The sequence below is a fragment of the Mus musculus genome (assembly GCF_000001635.26).
Source record: "Mus musculus strain C57BL/6J chromosome 4 unlocalized genomic contig, GRCm38.p6 C57BL/6J MMCHR4UN_CTG3".
In the NCBI taxonomy this organism is placed as follows: domain Eukaryota; kingdom Metazoa; phylum Chordata; class Mammalia; order Rodentia; family Muridae; genus Mus; species Mus musculus.
In genome coordinates this window covers 104,513-127,214 of record NT_166434.1, presented here as the reverse complement: position 1 = coordinate 127,214, position 22,702 = coordinate 104,513, and the positions used below count along the sequence as shown (strand labels likewise).

The 22,702-nt window shown below is 44.0% G+C and overlaps 1 long non-coding RNA gene across 2 annotated transcripts; it reads right to left on the bottom strand.

The window, feature by feature from the left end:
• Positions 1–765: 765 nt before the first annotated feature.
• LOC102636841 lies at positions 766–21,708 on the bottom strand. 2 transcript variants are annotated; one of them, XR_001782939.2, is made up of 3 exons: positions 20,509–21,708; positions 18,206–18,451; positions 766–1,388 (listed from the first exon to the last, which is right to left on the bottom strand). It is a non-coding gene; the product is annotated as an uncharacterized LOC102636841 (long non-coding RNA). The 2 variants fall into 2 exon arrangements; XR_003953268.1 differs by having other exon boundaries at positions 18,206–18,327.
• Positions 21,709–22,702: the final 994 nt, after the last annotated feature.

Genomic DNA, 22,702 nt, shown 5'->3' with positions numbered 1-22,702 from the left:
TGGCACAGCTGGTACACGCACTTGTCACCAAGTCTAACAACCTGATTTTGATCCCCAGAGCCCAAATGGTAGGAGAGAAATGACTTTTGCAGGATGTCCTCTGACCTCCTCCATGTGTATGCACCTACACACTCATGTACGTATGCGTTTGCATACGTGAGCGAGCACACACACACACAAACACAGAGATATAGATGGCTAGATAAATAGATAAATAAATGTTAAATGAACAAAGACCTTAACATTATCAGTCATTGAGGGATTACAGTTCAAATCACAATGAGGTATCATTTCACACCTATTTAAATGGCTCAAAATTTAAGAGTGGCAATGGAGAGATGCTCAGAGGTTAGGAGCACTGGCTGCTGCTCTTCCAAAGGGCCAGGGTCAGTTTCCAGCACCACAAGGAGGCTTACAGCCATCTATAACTTAACTTACAGGGGATCCAATACTCTATTCTAGTTCTTGTAGACGCCAGGCACACACATGGCACACCAACATACATGCAGGCAAAACACTCATACACAGAAAATAAAATAATAATAATAAAACGGGTTTTATAAAAAGAAGAGAAAAAAGGAAAGAGGGAAGGAAGGAAAGAAAGAAAGAAAGAAAGAAAGAAAGAAAGAAAGAAAGAAAGAAAGAAAGAAAGAAAGAAAGGAAGAAAGAAAATGTCAACTTTCAGGGAGAACAGAGCTGCTGAAATTCTTGTGTTTCTATGGAGGATTTAAAATGGCACAGTCACATTAGAAAACAGTCTTGACATTTATGGCAAAGTTAATAAAACGTTTATTATATGCCCCATCAATCCCAATTTACTTAAGAGAAATGGATGCACAGTTTATGTAAACATTTTACATGAGTTCTTGTAAAAGCTTTAATTTATTATAACTAAACCCCCGAGACATTTTAAATACCCCTGTAAATGTTTGAGTGGCTCAGTCCCAAACAAGCATAATTCAGAAAAACTAAAACAAAAAATCAGAACTATTTTTTAAGAGGAAAAGAAAATGGGCAGGCAGCCTAGAAACTTTTTCAAGCTTGATCTGCAAGACTATTACCCAAACATGTGTGCAGTTCTGTTGTTCTGGGTCCCAAGTCAACAGTTGGGACTAGCCTGGCTATGTAGAGAGATGCTGTCGCAAAAACCAAAACAAACAAATAAGAAATGAATTGTCTTCTCTAAGAGACCAGAGTGACATGTGAAGTATAAACTATGCCCTTGACTGCAGTGGTCCAAGAACAGATTACTGATGTTTTTCTAAGAGTCTTTGCAGATGGAAGGTCAAACAGAGATGGACAGATGCTGGTATGCCCGACTGAAGAAAGTTCCGTGCAAAAACCTTAAGTGGTGCTTGCCTGTACCAGGATCCAGCTTCAGTCCAAAGCTAGAGAAGGAAGAAGAAGAGGAAGAGGAGGAGGGGAAGTTATTACACGTCCATGTCTTCTCAAAATTCCTGTTGAAAATTCAGTGTGCTGGATTAACAGATAGAGTTTATGTAGATTCTGAGACAGGATAGAAAAACAGGGAAAGATTAAGGGCACCAGAGACAGACAGACCCAGAGACAGACAGAGAGACAGAGACAGACAGAAAACACATAGAGATAACCTGACCCTCTGGAGTGGTTTATGTCACTTGCTGACAGAGTCAAGAATTTTGACAGTTGACTGCAGTTGGCCTGTGCAAAAACAAAACAAAACAAAACAAAACGAACCTACACTATACTTCACTTCTAAAAATATTACAAATGTGACTCTTAGAACAGCTAATGGCTAATGTCTAAGACCGAAACAACAAAAACCATACAAAGGGTCACAGCCATCTGTTTTCCTCTGGGAGAGTCTCCAGCTTCCCTGAGGAAGCTCGCTGTGCACGGATAAACGCAGTCCGGGCTGCAGCTAGGGCTCCTTCTCTTTTCTGCCTCCTGTCCCTTTAAGCTGCCTCAGAGACCTAACACTTTCTGTCAGAAATTGAGTATGCAAACACTTCTTAAAGTCTTAGTTGTAGATCTTAGTTGTTGATATAGCCTCAAATGCATCTCACTGCTACTAAAATGCCTGCTTCAGTAAAGAAATATGTGTACCTACCAACGACTTTCAATTCTGTCTTCGATGTAGATTGTTGTCCTCAAGTGCCACTTCAAGGGCACCAAAACCATGCGTACAACTGTAGCTAAGGCACTTGTGTACTCTCTTCTCCAATGGCTACCCTGGGTCTCTTTCAGTGCATCTTCTCCTTTTGATTGATTAAGACTTATCTGAAATACTTTTCTTTAATTCAAGCCAATATCCTGGGTGCTTGTTAAGTCCTGAGGGGGAATTCCTCAGGCAGGAGGGCTGGCAACTTCAACTTGCATCCCTGCATCCCTAGCATAAGGTGACAGTTTCTTCCTCAAGGGTAGGATTAGTGTCCATATACCCAAGGCTCAGGAACACTAAGTATATCCTTTCGTGATGTGAGAATATGGCAGGAAGTCACTGTCTATAAATAATCAAACACACCTCAACAGAAACCAAAGACGTATCTTTTGATATTTCTCTCTTTTTAAGATTTTTAAATTGATTCTTTGTGAATTTTACATCATGCATCTGATTCCCACTCATCTCTCCATCCCTCCATATCTACCCTTACACCTCCCTCCCCAAAGAAAACAAAAAAAAAAAGAAATAATGAAACAAACAATAAAACATCTCACCCCCTGCCCTTGCAACTTCTCCCACAAGGAAACAAAACAAACAAACAAAAAACAGAACACACACACAAAATTCTCACCACAGAAGCTGCCCCTTCACACACTCCAGCAGGTCATAGATGCTGTAGTTGTTGGATGGGCCAACTCAAAGCCCTGGATCTGGGCCTGGATAGTGGCTGAGTTGGTCAGTCAGCCGGGTGTTTCACACCCACACCCCAGGGCCAGATCTCCAGCATTGACCCAGCTAGCTCACCCAAGTGCCATAGGTAGGGTCAGGGCCAGCTCTACTGTGCTGCCCAGGGGAGATGTGTGCCCCCTCTCCTGAGTGCTACATCTGGTGAGAGATGGGACCAGCTCTTCCACTCTCATGACCTTGGCAGAGGGATTCTTATCTGTACTCCCACCACCACAAGGCAGATGAGGGGAGGGCTAGATCTTTGGTGTTCATGCACTCAGGGCTGGCTCATGCCTTTGCCACCAGGGCCAGCTCTACTGTACTGCCTAGGCAAGGGGCAGGGCCAGCTCAATACAGTACCTGGAAATCAACATGAACTTAGGTGGCAGCTTGAACCAGGGATAACTGCATGGTCCTTAGTGGTAACACAGCCTCAGATATCAATACAGACCCTAGGTGCAATAGGACCATGGACCCAAACACAGCAGCTAAGATGGTGTTGAATTTGCTTTGTGTCGTCTGTTTTATGGGGAAGGGGACAGTTTAAGAAACATTTGTTTTATAGCCAGGTATGTATGATTGCTTAAGTTGTGTTTCAACTTACTGTGTTTATCTGTAAAGCAGAAATGTCTCTAGCCTGCAAGCCCCATTTGCCCAAAGACATAACTTCCTGGAATGCTAGGAGCTGTTTGTTGCAGGATTTTTGATCACAGTGAGAACTCCAAGATGTGTGATTTACTGAAAAGCCCTGTTTCTAGTTGTGATGTGGTTCAGTCCTTAACACACACCTTTAATCCCTCTGGCTGGAGTATAGACATGTCCTTGGTACACACCTTTCATCCCCAACATCGAAGGTAAAGTTAGTTTGTAGAAGGAAGCACCCAGGTTTGAAAGTGATGTTTAATTGAGTGGCAGACAAAGTGACGAATCAAGAGAAAGATTTGAGAGAACGGGATACGCCCAACTCTCAGAAGCACAGAGGAAAGAGAGGTAACATAGGAGGGAGCAGTGCAGAGGGAGAGGAGAAGGAGGAGTTTTACAGACAGGGTGCAGAGAGAGAACAAGCTAGACACAGGCGAAGACAGAATGCGCCAGAGAATGAGAAGGAACCAGAAGATTAGAACTTATTGCCAGAGTTAGTATAAGGCCAAGCAGAGCAATTCAGGAGAGGCTGAGAGAGAGAAGGCAGATTGAATCAGTCAGCTTGGAGAGGCGTTTGAGCCAGAACAGCTGAGTTGAACCAGCCCACCTAGAGTTTAGTAAGAAGTAGAAAGGGTGAGCTTTCAGTAACAAGTCTCAGGGGCTGAAAATCTTTTAGGCCTAGATTAAATTGTACAGAGGCTAGACGCTTCCAGGACTAGGCCTGGGTTAACAGACAGAGGCAGTAAAGCCCTGGAGATGTCAATTAGAACAAAGATAGGTTAGGTAAACAGATTAGGTAATCTATGCAGAACCAATCAGGGGTCCGACTCTAAGTAATGGAGACAGGAAGACAGAACACCAAATGGGGTGGAGATGCCAGAGGTTCATCCTACTCCAGGTCCCTGTGGACCCAGGTGCAAAAGCAGCTCCCTTTTTGAGGCAAGGTCTGTACTGTACTGCTAGGCTGTCCTTGAGCTCTCAGGCTAAACCATCCTCCTGCCTCAGCCTTCCTGACCTTTTAAATGAATCAGAACATACTGAGTCCAGGATGTCAGTCAACTGCTACCTTTTTGGTTGCTTTGTTAAAAGAAATTAGAAATTAATGACTTCCCACTGAAAGAACCTAGTGGGGAAACCCCCACTCAACTCCCGATTTGGCGTGCATCCAAGAATCACAAATAGAACACAATACCTTGATGTAACAACACGAGGTATTTTAATGGCGGAGCTCCGGGTCGAAACGTATCTCACACAGGAGACAGTGGATTCAACCACAAGGCTTGGAAGCTAGGGGTTTTTATAGAAAAGGAGTGGGGCTGGGGGAGGAATTGGCGCGGTTTCACATGATTGGTCCATTTAAACATTAGCAGCCTGTAACATTTAACTTAGGTCAGAGGGGTGGGAGATAGGGAGGCGATGGGCCTGCCCAGGCATGTCCTGGTCTGTTGTGCTATGTTCTCAGCCCCAGGTTTCAAAGCTCACAAACAACTCTTTGGGCTATTTGACATACATTACATGAATCACAGGTCTCAAGTTTTATTTCCTTTCACCACTAAGTAAGTTTGATTAGATACTTGCAGATATACTAAAAAGATATTCATTGTTTTAGATGTTCTGCATATTTCAAAGACTGCTCTTAGTTTCCTAGGGCAGTGCGCATGCCTGTGCGCGTGCGTGTAGGGGCTGGAGGGGTGGAAGTTGGAGAGGTGGGGGGGGTGCAGGCAACGCAGGGGGCCAGGGCAGAGGTGGCTGGCTGTTCCTTGCTGATCCATAGCCTATTACAGTTCTAAGCAGAGATTTGTGGTTTGACTACTTGTGAAAGGGAATTTCTAGTCTGAGTCAGAAAAAGAACCCCCCACCTCTGGACAGTATGCTTTGAGGTTCTGTATTGGGTAGCTAGATCAACCAGCAGACCAGAGGGTCATCCTTCTCCACATTTTTTAAAAACAGATTTATTGTTTTATTTATATGAATAGATTGTAGCTATCTTCAGACACACCAGAAGAGGGCATCCCATTACAGATGGTTGTGAGCCACCATGTGGTTGCAGGGAATTGAACTCAGGACTCTAAAGGAGTAGTCAGTGCTCTTAACCGCTGAGCTATCTCTTCAGTCCCCTTCTCCACATTTAAGATGTACAAGGAATAATGGAGAAGCCCTGTTCATTAAATGGATTTCACAGATTTTAAATCAGATTTACCTAATTGTGTAACTTGCAATTAAGTCAGATTAAAAAAAAAATGTGTGTGTTTCCTTGTTTGTCTGTATGTGCACAGTGTACATACAGGTACCCACAGAGGCCAGAAGAGGGCACTGCATTGGGTCCCCTGGAACTGGAGTTACAGATGGTTGTAAGCTGTCATGTGAGTCCTGGGAACTGAACCTGGGTCCTCTCTCCAAGAGCAGCAAGTGCTCTTAACCTCTCCAGGCCTAAGTCAGACATGTTAAATCCAGATTTTTTTCACTTGAGAGAGGGCTTTGCCAGGCTGAAAATATTTTGCTCTTTGGGGTCAGAGAATAAAAAGAATTGCCAGTATTTGTAACTGGTACTTGGAACACTTCCTATCCTGTTCCTTCCTAATGGATGCTGTGCATCTTTTCATGTGCTTAACTGGCATCCATGCCTGCTCTTTGATCAAGTGCTATGTTTGCAGACAGAGCACTCATGCACATACAATTTAAACAATCTGACTCATTAAAATTGAATTATTTATATTCTTTTATTGAACTTTAACTTTTTATACCATCACACTGGAAAAGCAAGATTCAGATCTAAATTGACTTCTCATGATGGTGATAGAGGACTTTAAGAAGAACATAAATAACTCCCTTAAAGAAATACAGGAGAACACAGGTAAACAGGTAGAAGCACTTAAAGAGGAAACACAAAAATCCCCTAAAGAATTACAGGAAAACACAATCAAACCAGTACAGGAAATGAACAAAACCATCCAGGATCTAAAAATGGAATTAGAAACAATAAAGAAATCACAAAGGGAGACAACCTTGGACTTAGAAAACATAGGAAAGAAATTAGGAGCCATAGATGCAAGCATCACCAACCAAATACAAGAAATAGAAGAGAGAATCTCAGGTGCAGAAGATACTATAGAAAACATTGACACAACAGTCAAAGAAAATGCAAAAAGCAAAAAGTTCCTAACCCAAAATATCCAGGAAATCCAGGACACAATGAGAAGACCAAACCTAAGAACAACAGGTAAAGACAAGAGAGAAGATTCCCAATTTATAGGGCCTGTAAATATCTTCAACAAAATTATACAAGAAAACTTCCCTAACCTAAAGAAAGAGATGCCCAAGAACATACAAGAAGCCTACAGAACTCCAAATAGAATGGACTAGAAAATAAATTCCTCCCATCATATAATCATCAAAACACCAAATGCACTAAACAAAGAAAGAATATTAAAAGCAGTAAGAGGAAAAGGTCAAGTAACATATAGAGGCAGACCTATCAGAATTACACCAGACTTCTCACCAGAAACTATGAAAGCTAGAAGATCCTGAGCAGATGTCATACAGACCCTAAGAGAACACAAATGCCAGCCTAGACTACTATAACCAGCAAAACTCTCAATTACCATAGAGATATTCCATGACAAAACCAAATTTATACAATATATTTCCATAAATCCAGCCCTGCAAAGGATAATAGATGGAAAACACTAACACAAGGAGGGAAACTACACCCTGGAAAAGTAATCTTTCAACAAACCCAAAAGAAGATAGATAGCCACATAAACATACTTCCATCTCTAACAACAAAATAACAGGAGGTGACAATCACTTTTCCTTAATATCTCTTAACATCAATGGACTCAATTCCCCCCAAAAGACATAGACTAACAGACTAACATACATAAACAGGACCCAGCATTTTGCTGCATACAGGAGACCCACCTCAGTGACAAAGACAGACACTACCTCAGAGTAAAAGGTTGGAAAACAATTTTCCAAGCAAATGGTCCCAAGAAACACACTAATATCAAATAAAAATCAACTCTCAACCAAAGTTATCAATAAAAGATAAGGAAGGACACTTCATATTGGTCAAAGGGAAAATCTACTAAGATGAACTCTCAATTCTGAACATGTATGCTCCAAATGCAAGGACACCCACATTCATAAAACAAAAACAAACAAAAAAAAACTTTACTAAAGCTCAAAGCACACATTGCACCCCACACAGTAATAGTGGGAGACTTCAACACCCCACCCTCAGCAATGGACAGATCATGGAAACAGAAACTAAACCGAAACACAGTGAAAGTAACAGAAGTTATGAACCAAATGGATCTAACAGATATTTATAGAACATTTCATCCTAAAGCAAAAGACCATACCTTCTTCTCAGCACCTCATGGTACCTTCTCCAAAACTGACCATATAATTAGCCACAAAACAGGCCTCAACAGATAAAAGAAGATTGAAATAATCTCATGCACTCTATCAGATAACCACAGACTAAGGCTGGTCTTAAATTCCAACAAAAACAAGGGAAATCACACACACACATGGAAGCTAAACAGCACTCTACTCAATGATAACTTGGTCAAGGAAGAAATAAAGAAATTAAAGGCTTTTCAGAATTTAATTAAAATGAAGACACATCGTACCAAAACTTATGGGGCACAATGAAAGCAGTGGTAGGAGGAAAACTTATAGCTCTAAGTGCCTCCAAAAAGAAACTGAAGAGAGCTTACACTAGCAGCTTGACAGCACATATGAAAGCTCTAAAACAAAAAGAAGCAAATACACCCAAGAGGAGTAGACAGCAGGAAATAATCAAACCAAATAGAAAGAAAAATAACTATAGAAAGAATCAACCAAACCAGGAGCTGGTTCCTTGAGAAAATCAACAAGATAGATAAACCGTTAGCCAGACTAAGTAGAGGGCACAGAGACAGTATCCAAATTAACAAAATCAGAACTGAAAAGGAAGACATAACAGCAAAGTATATCTTAAAAAAATAACTATTCTTTTGTTGAATATCAACAGTTGAAAATGTTAAAATCATGTTCTATTGATAATTTTTCTCACTGTGCTCGAAATTAGCATTTTCTTAATGTTTAACTTCAAAGAGTTTTTGGTACTTTGAAATTTTAAAAATATACTTACTGATAGAAAGGAAGGAAGAGAGAGAGAAAGAGAGTGAGGAAGAAAGGAAGGAAGGAAGGAAGGAAGGAAGGAAGGAAGGAAGGAAGGAAGGAAGGAAGGAAAGTGACAGGGAAGGAATCTATAGAGTCCTGGCTATAGTAGTTAGGAAAAGCAGAGAAAAGAGACAGAAAAGCCCTTGAAGAGGACCAGTGCACAGTGCACATATTGCAAGGAGAGAGGCCACTGGGCCCAAGAGTGCCCTAACAAATGGAAGCTGGAGGTGGGAAATTCCAGGTCTTGGGAAAACAGCAAAGGCATTAGCCCTGGGGGAAGACAGTGTCTAGGGAGGATGGGGTTCAGATCCCCTCCCCAGGGTAACTCAGAGTGGAGGGGAAACCCACTCAATTCTTGATGGACACAGGGGCCCAACACTCAGTCCTCCTCCAAGCTGATGGGCCAGTCTCCAGCAAAAAACCTGAGTCCAAGAAGCTACTGGTACCAAGATGTATATAACCAAAGAACAGTGGACATTAGGATGGGCCAGGTATCCCACTTATTTACTGTCCCTACCCTCTGTTGGGGCAAGACTTACTCTCCAAGGTGGGGGCCCAGATACATTTCCTGCTCGATGGGCCACAACTAACTGGCCCAAAAGGAGAGCCTATGGGTGGAGGAAAGACCTCCCTGATTGACCCCTGTGGGGCGCCAAGGCGACCTGCTTTACAGATGGGAGCAGTTTTCTCCATGCTGGTCAGAGATGAGTGGGTGCTGCCATGGTGGACGGCACAAAGGTCATCTGGGTGGAACTTCTACCCCTGGCATGTCAGCGCAGAAATCAGAGCTAATTGCCTTTATTAAAGCCTTGGAACTTGGGGCTGGCAAGAAGATTAACATCAACATGGATAGCAGGTATGGCTTTGCCACAGCCCACAACCATGGGGCTATATACCAAGAGAGAGGCCCGAGGCAATTACCAGGCTTGAGAAGTGGCTATGCAGGAGCCTATCCAGATTATGGGCCTGCAAGAGACACCCACTGGGAAATGGGACTGGACTAAAGAATGGCCTCACTTAGAATATACTGGAAAAGAAAGGACTCAGATTGCTACTCACCCTACCAACTACTACCTAGAGAAGGAAGGGCAATGGTGCACACAAGAAGGAAAATTATACCCCCTAGAAAGCAAGCAAAAGACTTACTAGGCCAAATGCACAGATGGACTCAGTTAGGAGATAAGGAGCTCATCCAAGCAGTCAAGGGATCTAAAGTCTATGTAATGGACCTCAGGTTTTAGGCTAGAGAGAACAGTGTACGGTATGCCAGCAAGTGAATGCTTATGTGGCCAAGGGTAAACAGGGCAGAAGACCTAGGGGAGAGAGGCCTGGAGTATACTGGGAAGTCAATTTTACAGAAGTTAAGCCAGGAAAATATGGTTACAAATACCTTCTAGTGTTTGTAGATACTTTCTATGGATGGGTTGAGGCTTTCCCCACCAAGCAGGAAACAGCTACCATGGTAGCCAAGAAGATATGAGAGGAAATTTTCCAGAGATTCAGAGTGTCCAAGGTAACTGGATCAGACAATGGTTCTGTTTTTGTCTCTAAGGTAAGTCAGGGATTGGCAGAGACATTGGGGACTAATTGGAAGCACCGTTGTGCATACTGTCCCCAGAACTCATGGCAGGTAGAGAAAATAAATAGAACCTTAAGAGAGACTTTGACTAAATTGACCTTGAAGACTGGCACTGACTGAGTGGTGTTCCTTTTCCTGGCCCTGTTCCGAGCCCGGAATACCCCCTACCATTTTAACCTGACCCCTTTTGAGATCCTGTATGGGACTCCCACTCCCTTGACCCCCACTCTTGATTCCCTCAGAGTGACTTTGCAGACTGACGAGAATCTTATGGCTTGATTGCAAGCTTTCCAGATCACCCATCAGAAATTGTGGCCTAAACTTAGTGCCCTGTATAACACAGGTACTCCAAGTTGGAGATTGGGTATATGTTAAGGGACATCATGCTGAAAACTTGGAAGCAAAGTGGAGAGGGCTGTTCCTGGTGTTGTTGACCACCCAGACCTCCATTAAAGTGGATGGAGTAACTTCCTGGGTTCATGTCAGACCAGCACCTGTGCCTGATGCCAACTGGATAGCAGCCAAACACCCAAGCAACCCCCTTCTGCAAGGCCAAAGAAACCTTGAGATGGCCATGGTGTATCTTCCAGTGCTGAGTCTCAGCAGCCCCCACAACCCTACTGGGGTGACTTGGCAGGTTCTCTCAGCCACTAGGGATGTGACTTGGTCCACAACAGAGGAACACCCACATTGTATCTGGTGGCTGGACCTTGTCTTTGATCTCTGTGATTTAGCAGTGGGCCTTGACCCCTGGGGTGTCCACTGGGAGGGATTGCCCAAATGTGGGGGATGTGGGATATGTAAATCTGAACTGTGTCTCAGAATTGGCCTTGGAGGGTGGGGCTTAGAGTGAGGATACTCAAATTTGAGAAGTTTCTTGCAAGAAACCCCCATATATGTGTGACCTCGAGATGGGAGAAGCTAGCAGCAGGCCCATTAGTGCTAGGGGGCCAACCACTTTTTCTGTGCTACCTAGAGGTGTGAAGCATTGGGCCAAGGTGAAAGAAGGACTAGCCAAGTGGAAGAGAGAAAGAAAGAAAACCCAAGGTTGGTTTGAATCCTGGTTTAACAATTCTCCTTGGGTTACCACCCTGATCTCCTCCCTATTAGGCTTCTTAGTCATCTTGATTTTACTTCTGACTTTTGGCCCCTACATTTGCAACTGCTTGGCCACTTTTGTTAAGGAATGCATAGGTACAGTCCAGCTACTGATCTTAAAGCAGAGATACAAAGAACTAGATACAGAAGACCAGGAGTATAAGAAATCAGAATACCAGCAATAGCTTCGGGATTGAAACATGCACAAGAAAAAAGGGGGTGGGGGGGGATAAAGAGGTCAGCTCAGGACCTTTGGAAAATTCCACCAGGCACCCCTCCCCCTGGAAGAGAGAGGTCATGAAGCATGTAGGCACCCCTCCCCTCCAGAAGGGAGGGGGGACCAACCATTGGTCACCTGCAGAGACCAATCAATTTAAAAGTCACACTGTTCTGCCAATCATATTGTGCCTAGTTGCTGGTGCTCCATTCTGCCCCCTGGAAACTGTATAAAAACTTGCTGAATGGGCTGCCTGAGGTTATTGCCTCTCCTTCAGGTGCAGGATGACCCCAGTGCACAGGAACAATAAATACCTCTTGCTTTAGCATCGATCCCCAGATCCATGTGGCTCACTCAGGGGGTCCTCGGTAGCTAAACCTCACCAGAGACTTACACTAACTTTAAATTTTTAAATAAGTGAAGTATATTCTGGAAATAAATACTTTGTTTGATTTACAATCATTTCCTGCCAACTATAGCTTTTCTTTGCATTGATTCTTATTCTTATCATTTTAAATTATGCATAGGGGTGTGTGTCTACATGTGGATGTGTGCTTATGTGTGGGGGCACTGGAATGTGGCCACCAGCTGTGCTATTGACAATCATAGGCCACCTGGCATGGGTTCTAGGAATTAAACTCATGTCTCTGAACAGCAGCAAGCACTTTTAACTGCTTCACCATTTCTTTACTTTCCCCTCTTCTTGCTTTCTTTCATTTTTAAAAAATGGTATCTTTGGCAGATTTTTTTTCATTTTGATGAAATCTAATATTTTTCCTGGTCCATTTATACTTTCAGTATCACATCTAAGAGTTCTATCCTGATTCATGGTCACAAGGATTTTCTTCTAAAAGCATTATAGTTTTATGTGTCACATTTCAATTACAGCCAGCTTGAGTTTTTTTGTTTGGGAAGGTGGTGTTTCTCTGTCTGGGTTAGGAGTCTAACGCAGGCCTCCAGCAGGCCAGACAAGCACTGTGACACTGGGACCCACTATAAATCAGTTTTATATGTGATGTGAGGTTTAGGATGTAGTTGACCTTTTGTATAAGGATGTCACAATCAACACCACTTGATGAAAAAAGATCTTTGTAAAGTTTCTCTGATACAGAAATTCAAATATTAGCTACTGTACTGTGTAGATCTTCTCTTATATGTCTCGCTAATGGGTCTTTCTCTTTTACTACATTATGTAGATCACTATATTTTATAGGAAGTCTCACAATTGGATATGATTCCTCCAACATTCTTCCTTTTAAAAGTTATGTTCTTTTAGGAAAACCACCTTACTATTATATGGTTTGGTGTATCTCCCCTCTTATGTTGCTGTCTTATATATTACACCCACATACACTGAAAACCTCATCATGGCCTGGGGATGGAGCCTGGTGCAGGTCACTTTTCCAGCATGTGTGAGGACCTGAGTTCAATTCCCAGCACTGTGAAATAAAATATTAGGTACTTGTGATAAGCTGTCTTTGTCATCAAGTTGATTGGATAAGAATCACATCTGGAATGTGTCTACAATGGTACCTTCCAGAAAGGTTTGACCAAAGAGGGAAAAACACATCCTGATTGTGAACAGCACCATTGCCAGACGAATCCAAGAGGACAGGGTGGCAACATCCCCATCTCTGCTTCCTGAGTGCAGGCATCCAGGTGACCAGACACCTCATGTCCCTTCTATGCCCTGGCGGACTGCATGCTCACATTGTGAGACAAGATATGCCCGTCACATGTTGCTTGTATTGGGTATTTGACCACACAGTGAGGAACAGAGCTGTTACAAGACTTCCAGTCTCTGCTGTCAGTGACCAAGCGTTCGGTTGCAGAGGAAAGGTACCTGTTCTTTCTTTCCTAACGTTCTAAGTTCCCTTCGGCTACTCTTTCTCTCTTAAGCAATAACCACAGATAAGGTCTTCCAGTAACAGTTTCTTCATTTTCCTTTTACCTTCAGTCTGAAGAATATTTCAGTAGTTACAGAATTCCGTCTGGGTAATTATTTCCTTTTCAGCATTTGAAAAGTATTGTTCCACTTTCTTCCGGTTGTCATGGTTTCTCATGAGAATCTATAATCACTGAAATTTTATTCTGCTTCATGAATATGTTGCTTTTTGTTCTGGTTACTTTCAGAACTTCTTCTGTGTCTCTGTCTTTCATCACTTTGATTATTAGGTGTCTGGGGGTAAAGTCCTTTGTATTTATTCCTGTTTTGGGTATTTTAAGCTTTCTAAATTGAGAAGGTTTTAGAAAAAAAATTTTTTTTGAGGCAAGGTCTCTCTATGTAGCCCTGTCTATCCCAGAACTCACTATGCAAACCAGACTGGCCTCAAACTCAGAGATCCACTTGCCTCTACTTCCCCAGTGCTATGATTAAAGGTGTGCCACCATACCCAGCTAAACCTAGTTCATCTCATGGATTTTCTATTTTCCTTCTGTTTCATTCACTCTAACTTTCTATGAGAATCTTCAGTATTTGGCTATCCTTGGCATTGTTACACATATTTTTCTACCAGAGATTTTTCTGTTTTTTCATATTCTGAATAACTGCCTTGATCCTAGACATTTTGAATGTTATTCTATGGATCTTCAAGTCTTACTTAAATCCTACTAATGATGTTGGTATTTTAGCTTTAGCAGACAATAGATCCAGCTGGATTCAGGCTCTAAGTTCTAAGTGGCCTTCTGCGAGCTGAGCTTCCATGTCAGCTCAATTTTCAAAGCCTTGCTATGCTATTCAGCTCCTTCCCACGTGTTCACCGCCAAGTGTCCAGTGTGGGCTTTGAACACCAATTTTTTCCAGAGAAGAGCTCTCAAAGACTGTGCACACTGACAAGGGTTGGCGCAACTCTGTGCATTCCAAAGGTAGAGCTGCTACATAAACAACTTTCAAGATTGCCTTCTCGAGCTGCTAACATCCCAATATTTACCTTTGTGACTCCTCTTTTCTTATCCCGCAGTAAGGGAAAGCCAGTGATTCCTTTACCCCACTCTACCACTTCCCACAATGCATTAGGACCAAGCAGCAGGAGGCACCATAGGGGCTCACCTGACCCTTGACCTCAGCTCCTCGAAATAGAAACTTCTTTATGACTGCCATTGCCAAAATGATGAAAGATTTTTGAACCAGAATTATTACAGGACTTCTACTGAAGTCTCTCTGCCCATGCCCGTGTGTAGGTTGAGGTTTCAGATGGAATTAAATTTAGTCCGGAAAAAAAAAATTCAAAAAGCCACCACTGGTGCTGTGGTTCTGTGAGCCCAGGCTTGCCCTCGAATCCAGCTGTGCTGGTTCTTCTCTGCAGATTCCAGCTTCAGTGAGCAGGGGCATTCGCTGGGAGGTGCTTAATGCATTCTACTCAGAGCTGAGAGCTCGCTTGATGATCCTGTTTCTGCCCTGCAAAGGCATAGATAGTTTCTGGGTCTGTTGAAGGTGGGTCCCAAAGGTTGGCAATGGTTCTTGATGTGAGGGAGTCCCAGAATCCAGGAGGACCCGGTGCACAAGTGTCCCTTCCCCTGGAGAGGTAAATCTTGAATTTTTTTTTGAGTTTTGTTTTGTAAGAGAAACATTGTGTTGGTGCTCACCTGATCTTACCACAACTGTAATAAAATATTGAAGGATTTTATAATTGCAGATTGATTTTTGTGGTTTTAGAACTACACAAGGAACATGATTGTGTAAGGATACAATGCTCTTCTTAATTAAATAAAATGCAAACCTTTTACAATAAAGAGCCAGGTGTAGTGGCACACGCTTTTAAAACCAGAACTCAGAAGGCAGAGGCAGGTGGATCTCTAGGCCAGCCTGGTCTACATAGTGAGTTCCAGGATAGCCAAGGCTATGCAGAGAAACATTGTCTCAAAAGAAGAAGAGGAGGAGGAGGCAGAGGAGGAGGAGGAGGACGAGGAGGAGGAGGAGGAGGAGGAGGAGGAGGAGGCAGAGGAGGAGGAGGAGGACGAGGAGGAGGCAGAGGAGGAGGAGGAGGAGGAGGAGGAGAAGGAGGAGGAGGACAAGGGATGGAGGGAGGGAGGGAGGGAGGGAGGGAGAGAGAGAGAAGACAGGGGCAGCAAACAAAGGTTGCCTAGATTTTGTGTCCAGATATTATTTTTATGGCAGTTACTTGCCACCTCTGGCCTCAGCTCGTGTCGTGGGGAGACAACTGCTCTTTATCACTGTGGTTCTTATATGCACTGCAGACTCTTGTTAGGCTCGCCCGTGTCTGACTGAGATGACAGAATATCCAGGTGAGATCCCAGTAAATAACAAATGAGGGGGCTGGAGAGATTGCCCTGCAGTCAAGAGCACTGGATGTTCTTGTAGAGGACCCAGGTTCAGTTCCTGGCATCCACATGGTGGCTCACATATGCTCATAACTCTAGTTCCAGGGACTCTAACGCCTTCTTCTGACTTCTGAGGGCACCAGGCATGCATGTGGTGCACATATATGCACTGAGACAAAACACTCATACACAAAAAATAAAAATGCATTAAAAAATAACAAATGAGAAAAAAAAAACGGAAAGCGATAGTCCTTGTGGGACTGGAGGTTTCAGGGTAGGATGGTATTCAAGGGGGCTTCCCCTTGTCTGAGGAGAAGGGGAGGGGTAATGGGGGAGGGATTTTTAAGGGTGGGACTGGGAGGAAAAGAAGGAGGGGGCTGCAACTGAGATGTAAAGTGAATAAATTAATGGATTTTAAAAAAAAAACAGAAAGCAAACTGAATGAACAACTTTGCCGTATATGTCAAAGAGGCATTTAAGATTGTACAGGGTTCTTTGCCGCTTGGGGAATCCTTGGGTTTGTCTTCATATTCTTTTGGCTTCCATAAGGTGGAGCCACCGGAGCACAGCTCTGAGGTTTGAAGGAGGTTCCCCTAAGGCTCCCTATTTGAACACTTGGTCCCAAGGCGGTGGTGCTTTCGGGGGAGCTATGGAGCCTTTCCAAGGTTCCTAACAGGAGGAAGTACCTCACTGAGAGCTTACTTTGAGCCCAATTCCACTTCTGCCTGTTCCCGCCCCATCTTTCTTTCTCCTCCCTTCCCCTACATGTGGATGAAGATGCGATGAGCCAGCTTCCTGCTTCTGCCCCCATGCCTTCCCCACTATGATGGAGTCTATCCTCTGGAACCACAGGCTGAAAACTCTCTTCCCCAGGTTCCTTTGTTTCCTTGTTTGTTTGGTTTTTGAGACAGGGTTTCTCTGTGTAGTCCTGGCTGCCCTAGAACTTTCTCTGTAGACCAGGCTAGGCTGGCCTCAAACTTGGAGATCTGCCTGTCTCTGCCTCCCGAGTGCTGGGATTACTGGCATATGCCACAACCCAGCTCCCTAAGGTCCTTTTTGTCAGGATATTTTATCCCAGCAACAGAATAGTAACTAATATAGAAGTAATTACATGAAGTAAGCCCATATAATTCCTCGAGTCTGTAAGGTTTCTATGTTGAAGACCTCTAGGTCCTAGACAGTTAATACAAAATTACTTCTTGCTCAGATCCTATCTCTGGCCAATAGAAATTTGCCTTCAACAATGAGTCAGTATTATTATTTAACTGAAAATATTCTTCATCATCCTAATCATGCATGAATCATCCAGGTCCTTCCTAAGCACTTAATCCAGCTATACAACACCGAAATAAAAGAAGGTGTCCACACTGAACCCTCAAAGGCTGCATGAAAGAGGGGCAGGATTATGAGTGACAGGAAAAGTGTTAGGACAGAATGTGCCCAGGGAGACGCGGTGGCTGGGTCTGTTTAGTTGAACCACAAGCAAGAATTGATACCTAAGGGGTTAAGATAGTAGAGCTCAGATTTTTTAAAAATTATTTATTTATATATTTATTTATTTTATGTATGTGAGTACACTGTAGCTGTGCAGATGGTTGTGAGCCTTCATGTGGTTGTTGGAAATTGAATTTTTAGGACCTCTGCTCACTCTGGTTGGCCCCGCTCGCTCCAGTCAACTCTGCTTACTCAGTCCCTGCTTGCTCCGGTCCAAAGACTTATTTATTTTTATACATAAGTACACTGTAGCTGACTTCAGACACACCAGAAAAGGTTGTCAGATCTCATTACGGGAGGTTATGAGCCACCATGTGGTTGCTGGGATTTGAACTCAGAACCTCTGTAAGAGCAGTCAGTACTCTTACCAGCTGAGCCATCTTGCCAGCCCCCAGAGCTCAGATTTTAACATATGTATGAGATTGTCAAATTGTCTCCTGTCCTTTTAGCCTGTCAGTTATTCCTAATTACCCCCGCCTTCCATCTGCTTCTCTTTACAATTAAATGGAGACATCTCAGAAGCTTTCCTTTATGATTCACAAACAACTTTATCGCCATTACTGAGCTCCCCGGGGGAAGCTCAGTATTTCAGATGAAGGAAAAATCCTTTTCTCTATGGGGAGGGCAGGACTCTGCCTTAAAACATCTGTGCACCTCTCTAGGCCTTGTGCTCAGTTTCTTTCTGTAGGTCAAACTTGCAAGGCTCAAGGCTCATGATGGCCTCTTTCATCCTATTATTATCAGTACTGTCACATAGTATGGTGGTGCACACCTTTACTCCAGGGACACCGAGTCAGAGGATCTCTATGAGTTTGAGGCCAGTCTGACCTACACAAGTTCCAGGACACCTCACCTTGTCTACTCACCCACCACATGGGCGTCTGGAGCTCATGGAAGCCAGAAAGGGGTGTCAGATCCCGTAGCATTAGATTTACAGACAGCAGTGACGGGTTCTGGGAACTGAACCTGGATCTTCTGGAAGAACAGGAAGTGCTTGTTACTGTTGAACCATCTCTCCTGTCCCAGTATGTGATCACATTCTTGTGTTAACAGTGGTCCCTGTCTCCACCAAGTGTTTCTAGATTCTTGGCATCATATTCTAGGAATTGAAATAAGCACACATGGACTGAAAAGTAGCCAGGAAGCTGTTCAAAATCAAGATGCTAGAATAGATGGGAAATCTGCTAATAAAAGTGGCAGCAGCCCATATGAACGAGAGAACACTCGGGGTACCACGTTCACACCCAGGACATCTTTTATGGGATTTAAAGAGCAAAGTAACTATTTACCACAAGCCATAATTGGATAGTTCTCTTTTTGATTGACATATTTGAATTATATAACCTTTTCTTCTATTGCACACGACTCTTCCCACAATGCATCTGATTTTTAAATCTTATGCACATCCAAACATGCATAGGCATAAGATGGTAAATAGGAGCTTCTCCCTGTTCACTCAGAGGACACAGCCTGCCCTGTTGTACATGCATCAAAACTAGCTCAGCCTGCATTGGTCCTCCTACCCTTGTTCCTAAGTATAACTGAAGTACATATAAATAGAAACTGTCTATGTGTGATGGCTGTTAAAGGGAAAAGAAATTAGTCCATTGTTTGGAGAGAAGTTTGTGCAGGCAACTTGATGCAGGTGGGGAGGGTCTCGGTTGCTAGCATGTTGCTAGGTGCTCAGATGTGTGCATGATACATGCAGGTGTGAGTCCTAGGCTGCTGTGATGGTTTGTATATGCTTGGCCCAGGGAGTGGCACTATTAGAAGGTGTGGTCCTGTTGGAGTAGGTGTGTCACTGTGGGTGTGGGCTATAAGACCCTCATCCTAGCTGCCTGGAAGTCAGTATTCTGCTAGCAGCCTTCAAATGAAGATGTAGAACCCTCAGAGCTCCTTCTGAACCATGCCTGTCTGGATGCTGCCATGTTCTTGCCTTGGTGATAATGGATGAACCTCTGAACCTGTAAGCCAGCCCCAGTTAAATGTTGTCTTTTATAAGACTTGCATTGGTCATGGTGTCTGTTCACAGCAGTAAAACCCTAACTAAGACAGCTGCTGAGCATGTTAATAGAAGACGGGTCTGTGTATCCCCCAAGCCAAGTAGAGTCTCCGTTTGCTAAACTATTTCCTATGCTTCCCTACCTCACTTTGTGTGTGTGTGTGTGTGTGTGTGTGTGTGTGTATGTGTGTGTGTGTGTGAGAGAGAGAGAGAGAGAGAGAGAGAGAGAGAGAGAACATGCTCATGTATATAAATGCAGAGGTCAGTATCAGCTGTCTTCCTTATTTTTTGTGACAAGGTCTCTCACTGAACTTGGAGCTTGCTGATTCAGCTAGACTATCTGTCCCCACTTCCCAACACCACACCTTACACAGCTGCTGAGAATGGAACTCAGGCCCTCAGTCACACCAAGCTCTTTACCAACTGAGCCTTCTCCCCATAGTCTTAGTTTATAGGTTAGTAGAGTGTGCCAATACACTACAAGAATTTTTTCAAGAGGTGGGGAAGCTATTGGGTTAAATACAGAAGTTGATATAAGTAGCTATTGCGGGGACTAAAGATGGCATTGGCTCCTTTGTTTATCAGCACATGTTCATTGTACAAAGCCATGCGTCTCAATGACATTTTTTGTTCAAGTTTGTTGTCCATATCCATTCCCTATTACCCCCCTGTGTGTCACTCTTACCCCTTCCTGATAGTTTCTTTCCTCTTGCAAAGTAGTTTTGCCTATATTTTCATGCCATATAGGCATGTGCGAGCTCCACTTATGAAAGGAAACCTTTAATGATTGTCTTTCTGGGTCTGGCTCATGCCACTTGGTATGAACTCCAGTTCCATTCATTTCCCTGCAGATGGTAGTGTTTCAGTCTCCCTCATGGCTGAATAAAGCCTCATTGTACATATACATACAGCACATCTTATCTTGTCCTCTTTAATGGCTGTATAGGATGAGCCCATTGGTTGTTGTGAGCAGTGCTGTTGTGTAACTAACTGGAAAGGAGCAGGTCTGAAGGTCACTGAGGGTGGAACCCGAATCCTGACCAGCTTTAAGCCCCTCCTCTGTGTCCCTGGTAACACTAAAATTTTAAGGAAGCAGGAAGAATCCCATTTTATGTGGGAATTTGAGATTTTTTTTTAAATTACATTTTATTTACCTACTGGGAGTACAGGAGCACACACACCAGCAGTGTACCAGTAAAAGCCAGACGACAATCTGTGGGAACGTGAAAGGCAGCCTGTGTTCTGGTTGAGCCAAGCTTACCACGGAGGCTCAGTAGAAAACTCTACAAGGGATGGAACAGTGAGTCATGTTCTCAGACGTAGGTGCTGACACCATGGAGCCCCCAACTCCATAATCCTGTGACTATCAGTCACGCAGACAATGTCACAAGCTCCTGGCATTCTGGCTAGACTCCACCCCACAGTTACCTGACTATAGCCAGGCATGCTCCTCCCCGCAACTACCCTGCAAATGCGAGATAGCCCATCCCACTATAAAAGGGGCTGCTTGGCCCCTCCTCTCTCTCTTAAGCTCACACCTCACTTATTCTCATCTCTAGTTCTCCTTCTCTTCCTCCCTTCCCCCTTCTCTCCACGTGGCCATGGCCGGCCTCTCTTTTTCTACCTTCTCTTTCTCTCTGCCTTTCTACAATAAAGCTCTAAAACCATGAACCGTCTCTGCTCATCAAGACCCACTGTGCTTGAATGATGGACTAGGCCTTCCCGTAAAGAGCTGCATCTAATCTCCCGATAGCCGACACCACTAGACCAAGGACTCTCGCCAGAGTGGAAACCACCCAGAGCTCTTTCTTCCCCTTTCCCCTTCTCCCTTCAGCCCTGGGGCTGACTGAGCCGCCCTTGGGGTCTCCACCCATTCTCAGCTCTTCCTCCGTTGTCCAGCAATGTCCTGCGATGGCCAAGACCTAGAACCTGTCATCCCTGGACTCCGTGAAGCCCAGGGACCCGGACTGCTCCCTCTCCATCCCCCGAGGACTGGGGTTCCGTGGCTTCCCACAATCTGATGCTCACCCTAGGGGCGTGGAGAGTGCACAGTAGTCCCTGAGTCCATCCACCCAGAGCCCCAGAGCTCGGGGGTTCTCTCCCAGCCCCTTTATTTCCCCACTCCCACTGCCTGACAACAGTCTGCAGAGGTGGCTTCTCTCCCCTGCCATGTGGGTTCCAGAGATCAAACTTAGGCCATCAGGCTTGGAGGCAAAGACGCTTTACCTGATGAAAATACCCCATGAAAGGAAGGACGGTAGCGGGAATGCTTCCTCCTGGGAGAGCATGACTTTTCATATGTTTGTTTAATTTTTTTTTTTTTTTGAGACAGAGTCTCTATATATAGCCCTGGTTTTCCTGGAACTCTCTATGTAGCCCAGGCTAGCTTCAAACTCACAGAGATCTACCTGCCCCTGCATCCTGAGTACTAGGATTTAAGGAATACACCCAGCTCATTTTATGTGGGAAGACCCGCAAAAAAATTATCAAATAGAAAGTAGGGGGAGCACCCCAAACTGAAAGACACTGGACAGAGAAACAGACAGCAATAATGTAGATAATGATTTGACCACAGACTCGGTAGGAAAATGTAGTAAAAGGCGCCTGGGTACTTCAGTTACATTGTCCATAGAGTTAGAAAACAAAGGAGTGTGCTACTGAGAATAGAGGGCCGGATGGGCCAGCTTATACTTAAACAAATATCACTGATACCTGACAGATCCAAGATGAGTGACAGTGGATATATCCAGGGGTCTGAGTCAGCACAAAATGGTGGACACTAGCTCACCCAAGAATCCCAAAGTAAATGGTGATATAATTTGTTATCAAACTACTTGTGATGATTTGAATGCTTGGCCCAGGGAGTGGCACTATTAGGAGGTGTGGCCTTGTTGGAGTAGGATTGACCTTGTTGGAAGAAGTGTGCACTGTGGGGGTGGGAAATGAGACCCTCATTCTAACCCCATGGGAGTAAGTCTTCTCCTAGCAACCCTCGGATGAAGATGTAGAACTCTCAGCTCCTCCTGCACCATGCCTGCCTGGATGCTGCCATGTTCTCACCTTGATGATAATGGACTGAACCTCTGAACCTGTAAGCCAGCCCCAGTTAATTGTTTTCTTTATAAGAATTGCCTTGGTCATGGTGTCTGTTCACATCAGTAAAACCCTAACTAAGGCACAACTTTGGGCCGAGCACCACTTTTATATGAATATGGCATTGAGATCAAGAGCATTTGCCTGTACCTTCACCAGCCTGCTTGTGTGTCCATCTGTAGGGCTGTGTGTCCCTCTGTAGGCCTGCCTGCCTACGTCTACGTACCTTGGTTGTGGTCTACATGTGTCTTTGCC